The sequence below is a fragment of the Petaurus breviceps genome, unplaced genomic scaffold, assembly GCF_028583685.1.
Source record: "Petaurus breviceps papuanus isolate PSGF00001 unplaced genomic scaffold, PetGlider_PUasm1.0 90692, whole genome shotgun sequence".
NCBI lineage: Eukaryota > Metazoa > Chordata > Mammalia > Diprotodontia > Petauridae > Petaurus > Petaurus breviceps.
In genome coordinates, this window is record NW_027187313.1 from 4,243,948 (window position 1) to 4,258,737 (window position 14,790).

General features: G+C 37.3%; 1 protein-coding gene across 1 annotated transcript in view; it reads left to right on the forward strand.

Moving 5' to 3' along the window:
* Window positions 1-14,790, forward strand: part of ASTN1 (astrotactin 1) — a 472,084-nt gene that overhangs the window by 250,233 nt on the left and 207,061 nt on the right. The window lies entirely within an intron of this gene.

Below are 14,790 nucleotides of genomic sequence, written 5' to 3' on the forward strand. Positions count from 1 at the left end.
AGAGAGAGAGAGAGAGAGAGAGAGAGAGACAGAGACAGAGACAGAGAAAAGGAGGGAGAGAAAGAGAGAGAAAGAGAGAGAGAGACACAGAGAGAGAGAAATCCCTTATTTCAGCTTCACTGTATGTCCTGTTTCCACCTTCAGACAAGCTTGGGATGAAATTACATTACTGTCTCTATTCCTTTTAACAGACATTTTTCAATTTTGCTTTCACTATGGCCCACTTTCCCATCTTGATGTCTGTGTTTTCTACAGTGCCTGGTGCATTGTTGGGTGAATCAATAAATGCTAACTAATCATAACAATCAATGGGACAGAGACACCTAGAAAGAAATCAAACCCAAAGGCATCTCGAGGTGATTGATTGGGCTGCAAATTAGTTATGGGCTTGCTGCCTGACAAGATGGTAAAAGAAACCGATGTAATTTCCCACAGTAAAGACTGTGGAATCACAGCCCTGAGGTTGAAGATTGGCCCCTCTATTGGATTCCAGTGAGACCAAATCTAGAATATTGAATATATAGTTCAGGGCCCCTCAGAGCAATAAATATGTAGACAAATGGGTAAGAATTTGGAGAACAGCAATAAAAGTGATTGAAGATCTCAAGGGATTGATTTATGATGAAAGAAGTAAAAGAGCTTGACTCTCAGAAGTTGGCCAACGGATGACTAAGTTGGGACATGACAGATGGATGTAGCTATTTGAAGAGGGCGAACATTCCAGAGAGGGTAATTGTTGAGAGCTAAGAGTAGGATGGTCTAAAGTTAGGAAACAGAAAACTAGGACACAGGTCAGAATGTTTTCTAACCTGAAAGTGGCATGGGCCTTGTCCATGAAGCTAAGGTAAAGCCTTGTTCAAATTCAGTAATGCCAATGGCTGACATTTTTATAGCACTCTACAGTTTACAAAGCTTTTCCTAAATTATCTCATTTGAGCTGTAGAATTACCATGTCAGATGGCTGCTACTGACTCCATTTCACAGAGTGGGAAATTAGCAAAATTAAGTAACCTTTTCAAGGTCCATTTAAAAACCTACCTTCTATAGGAAGCCTTCACTAACCCCTCTAAATTGCTTTCACTCTTTTAATTATTTCCTATTTATCCCATATATAGCTTCCTGCTTATGTGTATATGTGTGTATATACACATACAGACATATACATACACACATATTCTATTCATATATACACCTATATATGCATACGTACACATGCTTACACATAACATATATACATGCATATACACGTGCGTATATGTATACACACATGTATATGCACATAATATATATGTATATATGTTTGCTTGTCATCTCCCCCATTAGACAGTAAGCTCTTTGAAAGCAGGGATTATGTTTTGTCTCTTTTTGTATCCCAAGATCTTATCAAAGTACGTGGCATATGGTGGGTGTGCTTAATTGAAAAGGTCTTCCTAACCCCAATCCAGCATTCTTTTCTCTATGCCAGGCTGCCTCTTTTCAACTTCACTGCATTTCCACTCTTATCTGTGAATGCACTTGAATAATTCAGACAAATCACACACATTTATGTAGTACTTTACAAGGTAGAATAAAGCTTTTTATGTCCATTATCTCATTTGATCCTCAGAACAACTTTGTGACTTAGCTATTATTATACTCATTTCACAGATGAGGAAACAGACAGAGAGAGGTTTAGTGACTTGCGGAGGGTCACCCAGCTAGGCAGTGTCTGAAGAAGTCTTCCTGACTCCCAGGATAGAGCTTAAGCCACTGTCTCTCAGCCCCTAGAAAAGGCTGATGAACTCTGTAAATACCACTCAATAATCTTGTTACTTCAAGATTGGGTGAGGGGCAGTGGTAGAAAGACATCAAGTTGAGTGGTGACCATTCTCTACTAGAGATCTGTTTGTTCTACATTGAACAAAGACTAAGACTATTTAAATTTCCTTTTTTTTCTTGGTTCCATCTGGTCCAGAATTTGAATTTGCACCATTGAGCAGATTATCTTCTTTCTGAGTTTCTTAGCTTTATGGTGGCTTAGAATGAGGAAACAAAATGCTGAGTGTTGAAAACAAATTTCTAGATCATCTGGGCCCAAAACTGCGTTGCTAAGGAAAACAAAAGAGAAAAAAAAGATACCTTTTTTTGTTTCACCAGAATCATATAGGCTAGTTCACCATATTGAGTGGTTACACGATATTAGAAATATGTTTCTTATAGAGCACCCCATTGCTTGTGAAAGGCTTTAAATCATTTTCTCAGTTAATCATCGTGACAACTGTAGTAAGATACCTAAAACAAATAATTGTTATCCCCACTTAGAGGTAGGGAAAACTGAGAATCAGAGGGTTGTAATTACTTAACCATGGTAACAAAGCTGTAATCAAAGGACCATCACTTTAGAGGTAGTAGGATCTGTGCTTTAAAGGTTATCTGTTCCAACGCTCATTTTATATTTATGAGATATGATATAGTTTATTTATAGTAAGAGAGAATCCCTGTCCTCAAGGAGTTTGAAATCTAATTGTGGATGCTAAAATACGTACAAAACAAGGTATATACAAGATAAATAGGAAATAATTAAAAGAGGGAAAACACTGGAATAAGTGGAGCCCAGAGAGGTTAAGCCCTTTACCCAAATTCAAACAGAAAGCAAACAAGAGACAAGATTTGAACCCAAGTTATCTGTCTCCAAATTTAGTCCTATTTTCATAGCACTTTTGACTTACCCTGTCTTCAAAGAAAGAGCATGTTAGGGTGAGCCTGACTTGGCTTGATAATTTTGGGACCATTTTCATTTTCTGTTGCTGATATATGGACAGTCCTAAGATTGAGCCCAGCGCCTCAAGGGACAGGGTAGAGGACCCAGAGTTGGTGTTTTCTCAAATGAGCCAGGGTAAAGCACTGAGTTACAACCTGACAGGAACATTAGCCCCAGGAAACAGACAAAAAGACCTAATCTGTCATTTCCATCTCTAATTTCCATGATTCTCTGATCATCACTGCCTTTGAGGTCTCATTTTGGACACTAATAAAATAATGGAAAGACTGCTAAGAGAAGGGAAAAATGCAAATCCCATGAGGATAATGGAAGCAGGAGAGATAAGCTGCATGAGTCTCTATGAAAGAATAATCATAATAAATGTGCCAGACAAAGTTGACTATAGTTTTTCCTCATAATATGACAAGATGAACAAAAAGGGGAGGGAGCAATGTATCTTCATTTAATTCAGGGATCTTATGCCATCTTTCTTTAAATGAATCTCAAGAAATTAATCGAAATTGGTCTGAAAGTGAAGTCTGTCAAGTGAATTGAAAATGGGCTGACTGATTGCCAGCTAACGATATATATTGGAGCATTATGGGAAATCGATGTTAGGTCTGGTTTTTCCCAAACATCTTATTTAATGAGTTAGGAGGGGGAGGGGGGAGGGGGCGGTAAGAACAACATGTTTGCATTTCTTCTGCCATGAACTAGTAAATGTCAAAGAAATAAAATGTTCTTCCAAAATGATACTAGCTCCTGGCATCTCAAAAGAGGTCAGAGGTTGAGAGTGGTAAGGGATCTCACATGTAAGTTAGTGCATTACCCACCCACACATTTGATAGATAAGAAAATGGAGGTGCAGAAAAGGTAAGGGGCATGCTCATGGGTACATGGCTAGCAAAGGGCAGAATTGAGATTCAACAACAACCCTAAGATCTAGTGTTTATGTAGAGCTTTAGGAGGAAGGGGATAAGAACATATAAATTACCTACTTATGTACCAGACACTGTTCTAAAAGCTTGATAAACTTCATATCATTTCAACCTCTCCACAAATCCTACAAGCTATTATTATCCCCATTTTACAGATGAGTAAACTGGAGCAGACAAAGGTTAAATGACTTGCTTAAGGTCACACATTAAATATATGAGGTTGGATTTCAGATCTTCCTGACTCTAGACCTATTCCTGACTCTAGACCTAGATCATTATCCAGTGTGTCCTGTAGCTTTAAGGTTTGCAAAGCACTTCATCTGATCATCAAAACAAGTCTATGAGGTGGGTGCTATTATTATCACCATTTTACAAATGAGGACACTGTTGTTGAAGGAGGGTTAGTGACTTACAGAGAGACACACAGCCTAATGAGTATCCAAGGCAGTATTTGAAGTCGGGTCTTCCTGACTCCAAGTTCAGGGTTCTGTCCTTTGTATCACTTAGTTACCTGATTCAAACCCAGGTTGTAGGATGCCACATCCAGCCCCCCTTCTGCTGCATCATGCTGACTTGTTAGGTCAGCAAAAGTTAAGCAGTTAAATGAAAGTCTGCTTTGGAATATCTGAGTTATTGTATCTGGATCAAAATAGCCATAAACTTCAGAGAGTTCAGGCAGGGAAGAAAATTGATTAAGAGCCATGGCAGCACAAAGAGTTTTAAATGTGTTCTACCTTGCGAAGTTCAGAAAGGAGGGAGGTAGGAAACACAATGGAGACAGAACAATAGTCCTTTGTCCATCCCTTCACCCTCTTCAAAGATCTTCCCAGGTTTATAGGGGCACAGATGGGAAGGGACGCCAAAGACCTTCATTTAGGTCCAGTTTTGTCGTATAGTCAGTTAGCTGGTCCACAAGAACCATTTGTGGTGATTAATTAATTTTGGTGCAAAAAGTAAAACAAGAACTTTTCAATTTCTTTCTTTAAGTCTCAATCAAGATTCTTCCTTTGTCTGTGCATTCTCATTTACTTTCTCTTATGTTGTCATAGTTGATGTATATACTATTTTTTCCTTGCATTTTTTAGTAAAGTGCTTTCCTTATTTCTTTGTTATTCCTCATACTTGTTGGCTTTAATGAATATACCACAATTTTTCTTGATAGTCATCACCATGTTGGTCATTTAGACTTCTTCAAAATTATTATAACTACATATATGAAAATCTTTGAACAGAGAGTATTCGGTTATTTCTCTTGGTAATTCAGCATTATTATTGTCATTAGAAGAAATTATGATGTTTAGAGATATATTCCTATTCTTGGTTGCCCTCAAAAAGATTAAGAAAGTTCTTTGAAAGGTACACCCGTGATCCTACCATTGGAAAAGATCTTAGACTAGATGATCCATTGGTCCAATGTAGTGTGGCAATTATGTGTTGCTAGCTTATCCTAATTTCATTTGACCTTAAGCACTGCCTGTCATTAACATTGGACATTTCTGAAATGAAATGACCATGAAAAATTTAAATCTCCCAAAGAAAAAAAAATGGCGATGAATATGGTAGGATGTAAAGGAAGAAAGCGGTATTGAATTACATGAAAACATCAGGGTATGGAGGAAAGCCTGCTAGGTGTTTCAGTGGATGGAGCACTGGGCTTGAAATCAGGAAGACTCATTTTCATGAGTTCAAATCCAGCCTTGCACAATTACTTGCGGTGTGATTCTGGGCAAGTCATTTAACTTTGTTAGCCTCAGTTTCCTTATCTATAAAATGAACTGAAGAGGAAATGGCAAGCCACTCCAGTATCTTTGCCAAGAAAACCCCAAATGGGGTCACAAAGAATTGGACGTGACTGAAATGACATTGTAAAAATTGAAGCAGGAATAGAGAGGGTTATACACCACAAGTCTTTAATTCATTTGAAACATTGGGACATTATCAAGCTATAATTTTTTGTTATAGTTGCTGTCAAATAAAAAATATACCCATGGGCCACAGATGTATGTAAAATCAAGAGTCCATGCAGGTTGATCAATCAATAAACAAGCACTTATTAAATGTTTACTATGTACTAAGAAATTTTCTAAGTGTTGGCATTAGAAAGATAAAAACGAAGCAAATACCTGCCCTCAAGTTAGATTCTTTGGGGGGAAACAACATTTTTCTTAGACATAAAAGTATAAACAATATAAATTTTGGTAAATAATAGTCTGCTTTTTTTTTATTCTGACACTACCAAAATAGAAGAAAAATCCAAATAAATTTCCTCTTAGTGAAATTTTAAAATAGCTAACTTAGGACACTGATGAAATGAAGGATGAAATCAGAAGGAAAGAACACTGAAAAATGACCAGTCCACTGGAGGGTGAGGAAGGTTCAATTCTGGAAGTTGGGAGTAGAAAAGTTCCTGTTGAACATCAACATAACCTAAGTGGTACAGGGGATAGAATGATGGATCTAGAATCAACAAGACTTGAGTTTGAATCTTGCTTCAGATACTTACTAGATAGATGTGTGACCCTAGACAAGTCACTTTATCTCTACTTGCATCAGTATCCCCCTGTGTAAAACTTGGATAGTGATAGCACCTACCTCCTGTGGTTTTTGTTAGGATCCAATGAGATAATATTTCTGGGGTGCTTGTTTAAACTTTAAAGTGCCACAAAATGGAGAATGACGACAATGATGATTGTTCCTGCTCTGTTCGGAAAGCAGCTATTTACCTCTGAGAGGCAGCAAACTAACAAAGTCAGGAAGTGTCCTCTCCACACAGAACTGTGACATTTTCTCCATTCTGATTCAATATAACCTTCCTATTCTGGGCTCTTACTGTTCTATTGTTCTCTTGTTCTCGCCTCCTCCCACTGCCACCGGGAACAATATATTAGTGATCTTCACACATTCGACACTGTGAACAAACCAACTGCTTTCCTTTTCATCCAACATTGGGGATCATAGACTCTCTCAACCTGCCCCTACTCCTTTCTATGTCTTGCCCAGAACGGATCAACAATACGGATGGAATTGGATTTTGCCTTGCCTGGCAGATAACATCACTGGTCTTCATGACTAGGCCTCAGGCAAAAAAACTGACACCCCCGGTGGTGATGGTGTGCCAATTTCTGCTTTCTTGTGATTGGCAGAGGTCGTTTTTAATGTCTGCATAGGCATGTGAGGTCCATTATCCCTCATCCCAGGTACCTAAAGTTGAAAAGGGGTGATCCCAAGTTATTTGGATATCCACAATGGGGACTTAGCTCTTGCCCCAAACTGAAGCAAAGTTCTGGTAACGAAAGACCAAGTTCCTTGGCCAAAAGTTGTTATCTCTAGCCAGAGTTCCCATGGAACATCAGTATGTCAGGTGTAATATGGAAGTCCTCACTACTTATACATCTGCTTAAGTTATATAGAACATCCACCATCTGAATTCTACCCATCCCTCCTTCTTGTCCTGTCTTCCATATCTCTCATTGCCCTTTTTTCACCCTTCTCCAAGTCCTTCAGACAGGATCTAGGCAGCCAGCTGGCTGTTCCATTATCTCAGAACACTCTCCCGCCCTCCGGCCCAGAGTGCATTTTCTATGCTCAGGTCATTGCTGTTCTACCTGCAAATGTGATTATCCTCCCATTAGGCCTGTTCTCTCTCTCCCTCCCCTCTCCTCTTCTCTCTCTTTCTCCCTCCCCCATCTCCTCCTTTTCTCTGTCTTCTTTCTTTCTCTGTCTCATAGTTCTTTCTTAAACAGCCACAATTACCATCATATGTGTTGTCATATAATTTGCTCATACTTTTCATTCCCATTTCTCTCTTTATCTTTTTTTCTTTCTTTTTTCCCCTGTCATGCATGTCTCAATTCCCACTTTCCTCAAGAACTGATCAAAGTTGGATCTGGATTCTGAAGGGAAGCAAAGTTTTCTACAGCCCTCTTCCTCTCTGGATGCTTCAGCATAAGCCAGATGCTTGCTTAGATACTGTTTCTAAGTCAGTTTTTCAGAGACTGAAGGAGCAGGACTTGAATGTGTTCTCAGTGGATCTGAAAGGACCTGAATCTAGTAAGATATTTATTTGCAAGGAGTCTCCTCTCCCTCCTGGCAAAATTTCCACTACATACTGAATGATTTTCTTATGTATATCAGAATATAAACTTTCCATTCAAATGTAAGTATCTTGTATACAGAGACTACTTTGTCTTTGCTTTTTCTTTGTATCATCAGAGCTTAGCAGAATGTCTAGCACATAAGTGCTTAATAAATATTTATTGATTATTGATTGATGATTTTCAAATGAAATACTGAGGTTTAGAATTCACTTTGACCCCCTTTAACAAGGAGAAGGGGATGGATTCATAATGTCTTCATGGTTATGCTCTTCCTTCTCAATACACAAAATATATAAGATATAGATATGTAGATATGTATATTTATGCACACAATATATACATGTGTGTGCTCATGCATATACTATAAATATATACACATATATGTATGTGTGTAGATTATATATGTATGTGTGTGTATATATATATATATATATATATATAAATTTCCCCCTTATATTGCTGCTAAGAAAATTGAAATTCAGAGAGTTTAAATGGATTTTCCCTGGTCATACAAACATTAAGTGTCAGAAGCGGGATTGAAACCAGGGCTGCTGAAAGATTGAAATTCTATTGCTCTTTCCATTGCGCTCCATTATCTTCCTGAAGCTGACCCTGGGGTTGCTGTGTCCATTCCTGGAAACCTGAGAAAGCCATGAGCATTCCAAATGCCCAGGTCCCAAAGAGTATCTACAGTTCTCCAAAGCAGCTTTCAGCTTTCAGCTTAATATAGAACAAGCCTGGTGCATTCCTTCCAAGGGGAATCTCTAATAGTCTTCCTATTCTTCTGAGAGAGAATCTGGTTGTATGATGACTGACTACAAAAGTGAGAAGATAATGGAGTAGATAATTTATGTAGTTTTAAGTTTTACAAAGCAATTTACACACATTATTTCATAACAATTGTGAGATAGTTGGTATTATGATTCCCATTTTACAGATAAGAAAACTGAAGCTGAGAGGTTACAAAGGGTTGTACAGCTTAATAAGGGTTTGAGACAGGGTTTGAACTTAGGTCATGGACTTCAAGTTCAGCACTCCATTCACTCTTACATATAACTCTTACAGGGATAAAACGGCAGGGGGGACTCAGTTTGTGAAAAAAAAAATTTTTCAGATTCTACAGTTGGTCCATATGCAGTCATGCCTTCTTCATTATAATTATTTTCCTTTCTTAGGGACTCAATGATCACTCAGAGAACACTTCTCTAATACTCCAACATGCCCCAAATCCTCCTCCTCCCTATTAATCACCCCATATCTTTATAAATCAGAGACTGTAGTTGACCTTCTATTTTCAGGAACTCTCTTTTCCTTTCCTCTGGAGGAAATGAATATATTTTCTATTTTGTGATAGCACAGACTATTATGAATAACAATGCAGAGCGACACATTTTAAATAATGAGAGGTGCCATTTTTTTGCCATTAAGACCAATGAATTTTTTAAAAGATCTCAATTTACTCTTCCATGTCCAAAATGAAGAAGGTAAATTAAATGACAGTATCGCATAATGACAAGGGACCTCAGAAGTTAGTCAAAGACATACCTAACAGAAATTTCCTCTAAAGCATTGTTGATAATCATGTAACCCTTTTCTACCTTCAAGGAAGCGGTTATGACAGGCATTCATGTAAAACCCATTCACTACCTTGTGAAGAAGGAAGCACATCCTGCCTTTGGATAACTCTAAATTAAGAACCTTCATTAATGTACCACATAATCTTATTAGCTTTTGTGACTTCTGTATTATAGTATTGATTCTTATGGAGTTTACAAGCCACTAAAAACTCATACCAAGGCAACACATATTTTTTTTTCACATGAACTATTGGCATTTACATGTCCCCTTATTCTGTATATGTATAATTAATTCACAAGGTTACATTCATTTGTACTAAATTTTAATTTAATTAATTCAAAAAATCATTTTAGCCTTTTGAGATGTTTGATTCTTAGTCATTCAATAATCCTGACCTTTGTGTCATAGGCATAGTTGATAAGCATGCCATCTATTGATAATTTTTTTGATAAAATTGATAAAAACAATTTTGAACAAAACAGGGCTAAGGGTAGATCCACACAGTGGATAGAGAGCTGGGCCTGAAGTTGGGAAGACATCTTCCTGAGTTTAAATCTGACCTTAGATATTTGCTAGCCGTGTGACCCCAGACAAATCACTTAACCCTGTTTGCCTCAGTTGCCTCATCTGTAAAATGAGCTGTAGAAGGAAATAGCAAACCATTCCAGTATCTTTGCCAAGAAAATCCCAAATTGGATCATGAAAAGTCAGACATGACTGAAATGACTGAACAACAAAAAAGGGTATAGCCAGCTCAAGACCTTCTTCAAGGTTGTCACTGATTTTGGGCATTTTCTCTGTCTGTCCCCCATGCCTAGAATTCTCTCTCTCCCCATCTCTACCTCCTGGATTCCCTGGTTTCCTTCAAGTCTTACCTAAAATTCTGCTTTCTAAAGGGAATCTTTCAAAATCGATCTTAATTCTAGAATTCCCTCTCTATTGATTTTTTTCCTATTTATCATATCATTTGTTGGTTCATAGTTCTTTAAATGCTGTCTCCCCTATTAGATTGGAATTTCCTCAAAGGCAGAGACTTTTTGGTTTTTCTTTCTGTCTCCATCATTTACCACAGCAACAGGCACATAGTAGATGCTTATTAAAGACTTCATCATGGACTGACTCATTTCTCTGAGTTAGTCAAAAAGTTCTCGGTACATTCACACTCATTTCTTTAAGCAGATCACTCTTTGTTTTTATTCATCAAGAATTGTTTACTTTTGTGTCATCAGAATTTCATTTTTGAGAACTTCTCCCTCTTAGGCAAATCTCTTCTGTAGAGTTTTAAGCCATTGGATTCCATCTGTCGGTCTTTGACCTCTTTTAGCTCTTCACCATTGTCACACATTACCCTAAGACTCTGTCCTGGACCCTCTTTTTTTCTCTCCATACTCTCTCACTTGGTGTTCTCATCAGTTTCCATTTCTTTCAGTTATCATCTGCATAGATTATTCCCATATTGAAATATCCAAAGCTAATCTCTGCTGACCTTCAGTCCCATAGCACTTCAACTATTGAACATCCCAAACTAAGTATCCTGTAGACATCTAAAACTTGATATGTCATAGAATTCATGATCTTTTCCCAAAAATCTTAAGAGGATTAAGCCTCTTAACCTCCTTCCCCACTTCCCCATATTTTCAAGAATATCTCTATCCTTCCAGTCACTACTGAGCTTCACAACCTCTGTATCATCTTCAGCTGTTTTCTCTCATTCACCAAACAGCCAATCCATTCTCAAATCTTATTTCTTCCTTTACAATATCGCTCCTTCATGTTCCCTTTTCTCCACTCACACAGCCACCACTCTAGTTTATGCCCTTATCACTCCTCGCTTATCCCACTGTAGACGTTTTCTAATTGGTCTACATGTCTTTCCACTCGAATTTAGTCAGCTGCCAGCGTGATTCTCCAAAAGTGTAGCTATGATCATTGTTCCCTTCGCTATTTCCTAAACTCTGGTTCCTTATTACCTCCCACATCAGCTATAAAGTCATCTGTCTGGAATTTAAAATTCTGTGACTTGACTCCTTCCTACCTTTAAATACCCTTATACTTTATATCTCTCCACATACTCTACAATCCTACTACAGATTCCTATTTGTAATTTCTTGCACAGCACTATCTCTCATCTTTGTACCTTTGCATTGGCTGTTCCTCATGTCTGGAATGCTCTCTTCTTTATCTCCACTACTAACATCCCTAGCTTCCTTGGGACCCCACCCCAGTCCCTTCCTCCCTAAGCCTTCTCCTCTAAGATTACCTTCTTTCTACTCAGTATATATCTCAAATGTGCTTATTTATTTAAATATTATCTCTCTTGTTAAGCCTGAGCAAGTCACTTAACTTTGTTTGCCTTAGTTTTCTTATCTGTAAAAGGAACTGGAGAAGGATATGGAAAAACACTCCAGTATCTTTGCCAAAAAAAAACAAACCCAAATGGGGTCATGAAGAGTCAGACACGACTGAAATGACTGAACAGTCAGAAGTTAGAAACTTCTTGAGTGACATGACAACTTCTTTGTATCCCCACAACTTAGCACTGATATAAGCATATAATAAGTACTTGTTGATTGACCCCTCGTTGACTGTTTTCCAAGGGAAAAAAGGCATGGTATGCATTAATTGTTCCAATATTTTCCTTCCTTACCTCCTTTGAATATGAAGATGTAGATTCACTACCTCCTACACTACCCATCATTTCTATTTTAGAAACCAGTTTCCCCTGGTCAGTCACAATGAGCTACAGAATAATGTCTTCACCATCATCCTTTCCTCTACCTTTTAAAGAATGGAATTACTATTAAAAGATTTTAAAAGCTATTCAAATTGTAACATGGAAGGAGTTCCAGGACGTGTCTGAGTATTTTAAGGCTCCTATCGCCAAACACTGTCATCTCTCTGTTCCAAGTTTTTTTTTTTTTAATCTCATCCTCTTTCTTCTTGTGGCCCATAGTCCAGAGTATACTCCTATCACAAAAAATTCTCTTTCTCCCTCAGTTGAATCTGTTAAATACTCCTCATATTTCCCCAGGTTTGTGAATTTCCTCACCTGAATCTATGTTGTATCCAGTGATTCTATTACTCTCCTTTTTTTCTAATATATCCCATCTGTCCCTGTTCTTGGTTAGTAGTGTTTCCTCAGAGTTACTTATCCTCTCCACCCCATTGATGTTCTACCTGTGTCATAAATGTTGTGCCCAGCGATGTCTGATATGGCAGATCTATGGAGGCAGTTTTCTCCCTTATCCTCTATTTTAAGTCCAGTAGTCTAAGATTTCAGTATTTTCCATTATACATACTTTTATGGATCTGTAACCTCATCGTTGTAGGTAGCCTCTTGAAAGCAAGTTAGCCATGCCTTTCTGTGCCTTAGGCAGGTAGGTGTCACAGTGAATTGAGCACTGGGTCTAGAATCAGGAAGATCTGAGTTAAGATCTGACCTCATACACTTACTTTTTGTATTACCTTGGACAGTTTGTTTAACTGTAAAATTGGAATGATAATATCTGCCTCTTAAGGTTGTTGTGGGGATAAAATGAGATTATATTTTTTAAAGTGCTTAGCACAGTTCCTGCTACATAGTAGGTGCTATATAAATACTTATTCCCTTCCCTTCCATCAATCTTCCAATGTGAGATGGAACTAACAATAATTCTTCTAGATTTCTCATCACATTTCATGGATACCAAAAGCACACAAAGGCAGTCTATTGATTATGTCTTGCTCTTACTGAATGGCCAACTCACCTTTTCTGACTGTACATTTGCTAAATATTGTCCTTAATACCATTCCCTCTGCCTAGCTCTGAATTTCTTTCCACATAGTAGGTATTTTAAATATACATATATATATGTATATATATATATATATGGAACTGAAGTCAAATTGCATTTTAGAAACAAATATCTTGTATTCTTGGTGAACTTTTTAGAATGTATTTTGAATCCATGAATATCTGCCACCTAGACTTCATTCAGCCTCCATATTTTCTTGGTTTCTTTAAAAAAATTGTATAATAATATTTGAAAGAGCAATGAGTAAATCATCTAGTGCAGTCCTTAAATCTGCCTGTGTAGAGTGTAATTTTCAGAGTCTCCAAAAGAGTTATATACATTCTACTTAAAATTTTATAGAAAAATTATCCCAAATATCTATTAGCAACACACTACAACATCTCAAAATACCATTAGGAATTCTTCCTAATGGCTTCCCGTCTTGTCCTGACCTCAGGGGAAGGAAGTATATGATCATTAATCATACAGGTCATATATTTCTCCTGTGAATACTAGAATGAATTTATATAACAAAATAGATCTCCCAATTATACTCAATTCAACGAGCATTTATTTAGGACCTAGTAAGTGCAAGGACTATGAAAGACCTGTTCCAAGGAGTGATAAATATGATACCCTCCATCTCTAAAATCTACTGACTGAAAACCATAGAATTTTAAGAGTAGAAAAGCACTTGACAGATAATCTAATCTAGCTCTTAAATAAAGAAAAAATCCTTTCTACCATATCTCTGCTAGAACTTGAAGCACTCTCTGTTGGTGCCTGAATACTTCCAGTGATGATGGAAAGCTCACTACCTTGTATCATTTTTGATCATCTCTAATTGATAAAAAAAAATTCTTCCTAGCATTAAACTGAAATATGCTTCCCTATAATGTCTACCTATCAATCTTAATTCTGTTCTCTGTGCTAATCCAGAACCTTTTCATTTATTCACTCCATTCTTTTTCAAATCCTACCACATGGAAACCACTGTTCTAGATACTAAGAAAGCTAAATAGATGAATAACATGACCTCTATCCTCAAGTGGTTTTCAAAAAGTTTAGGAACTTTTGTATATGATAGCACTTTAAACAACTGTGACTAATGTAAGTCTTCTTTTTTCCAGTTTAAACATCACTAATTCCCATAAGCATTCCTTATACTCTGTGCTTTGGAGGTCCTTTAACATCTTGGTTGCCCTCATATGGACATTGCTAGTATAGAATAAAATTCTATTAATTCTGGCAAAGATTGGATTAGCGTTTTTAGCAAATGCATCATACTGTTGGCTCACACTGAGCACATGGTCAAATCCAGTCTCCAAGGTCTTTTCCTCCCCCACTTGTACTTGAACAATTCATATTATAACTCAAATGCAAGACTTTATATGTATGTTTCCATCAATCAATTAATCAATCAAAAAGCATTTACTAAGTATCCACTTTACACCAAGGTGTATGTGTGTGTGTGTATATACACACATATGTATTATAAGTATATATGCATACACATACACACCCACATATGTGTGTATACACACACGTGTGTGTATATGATACATGTGCATCCATACGCTCATTTATGTATTGTACATACATATATGTGTGTATAGATATAGATACAGTTTTAAGTTCCAATTTCTCTCCCTCCCTACATCCTT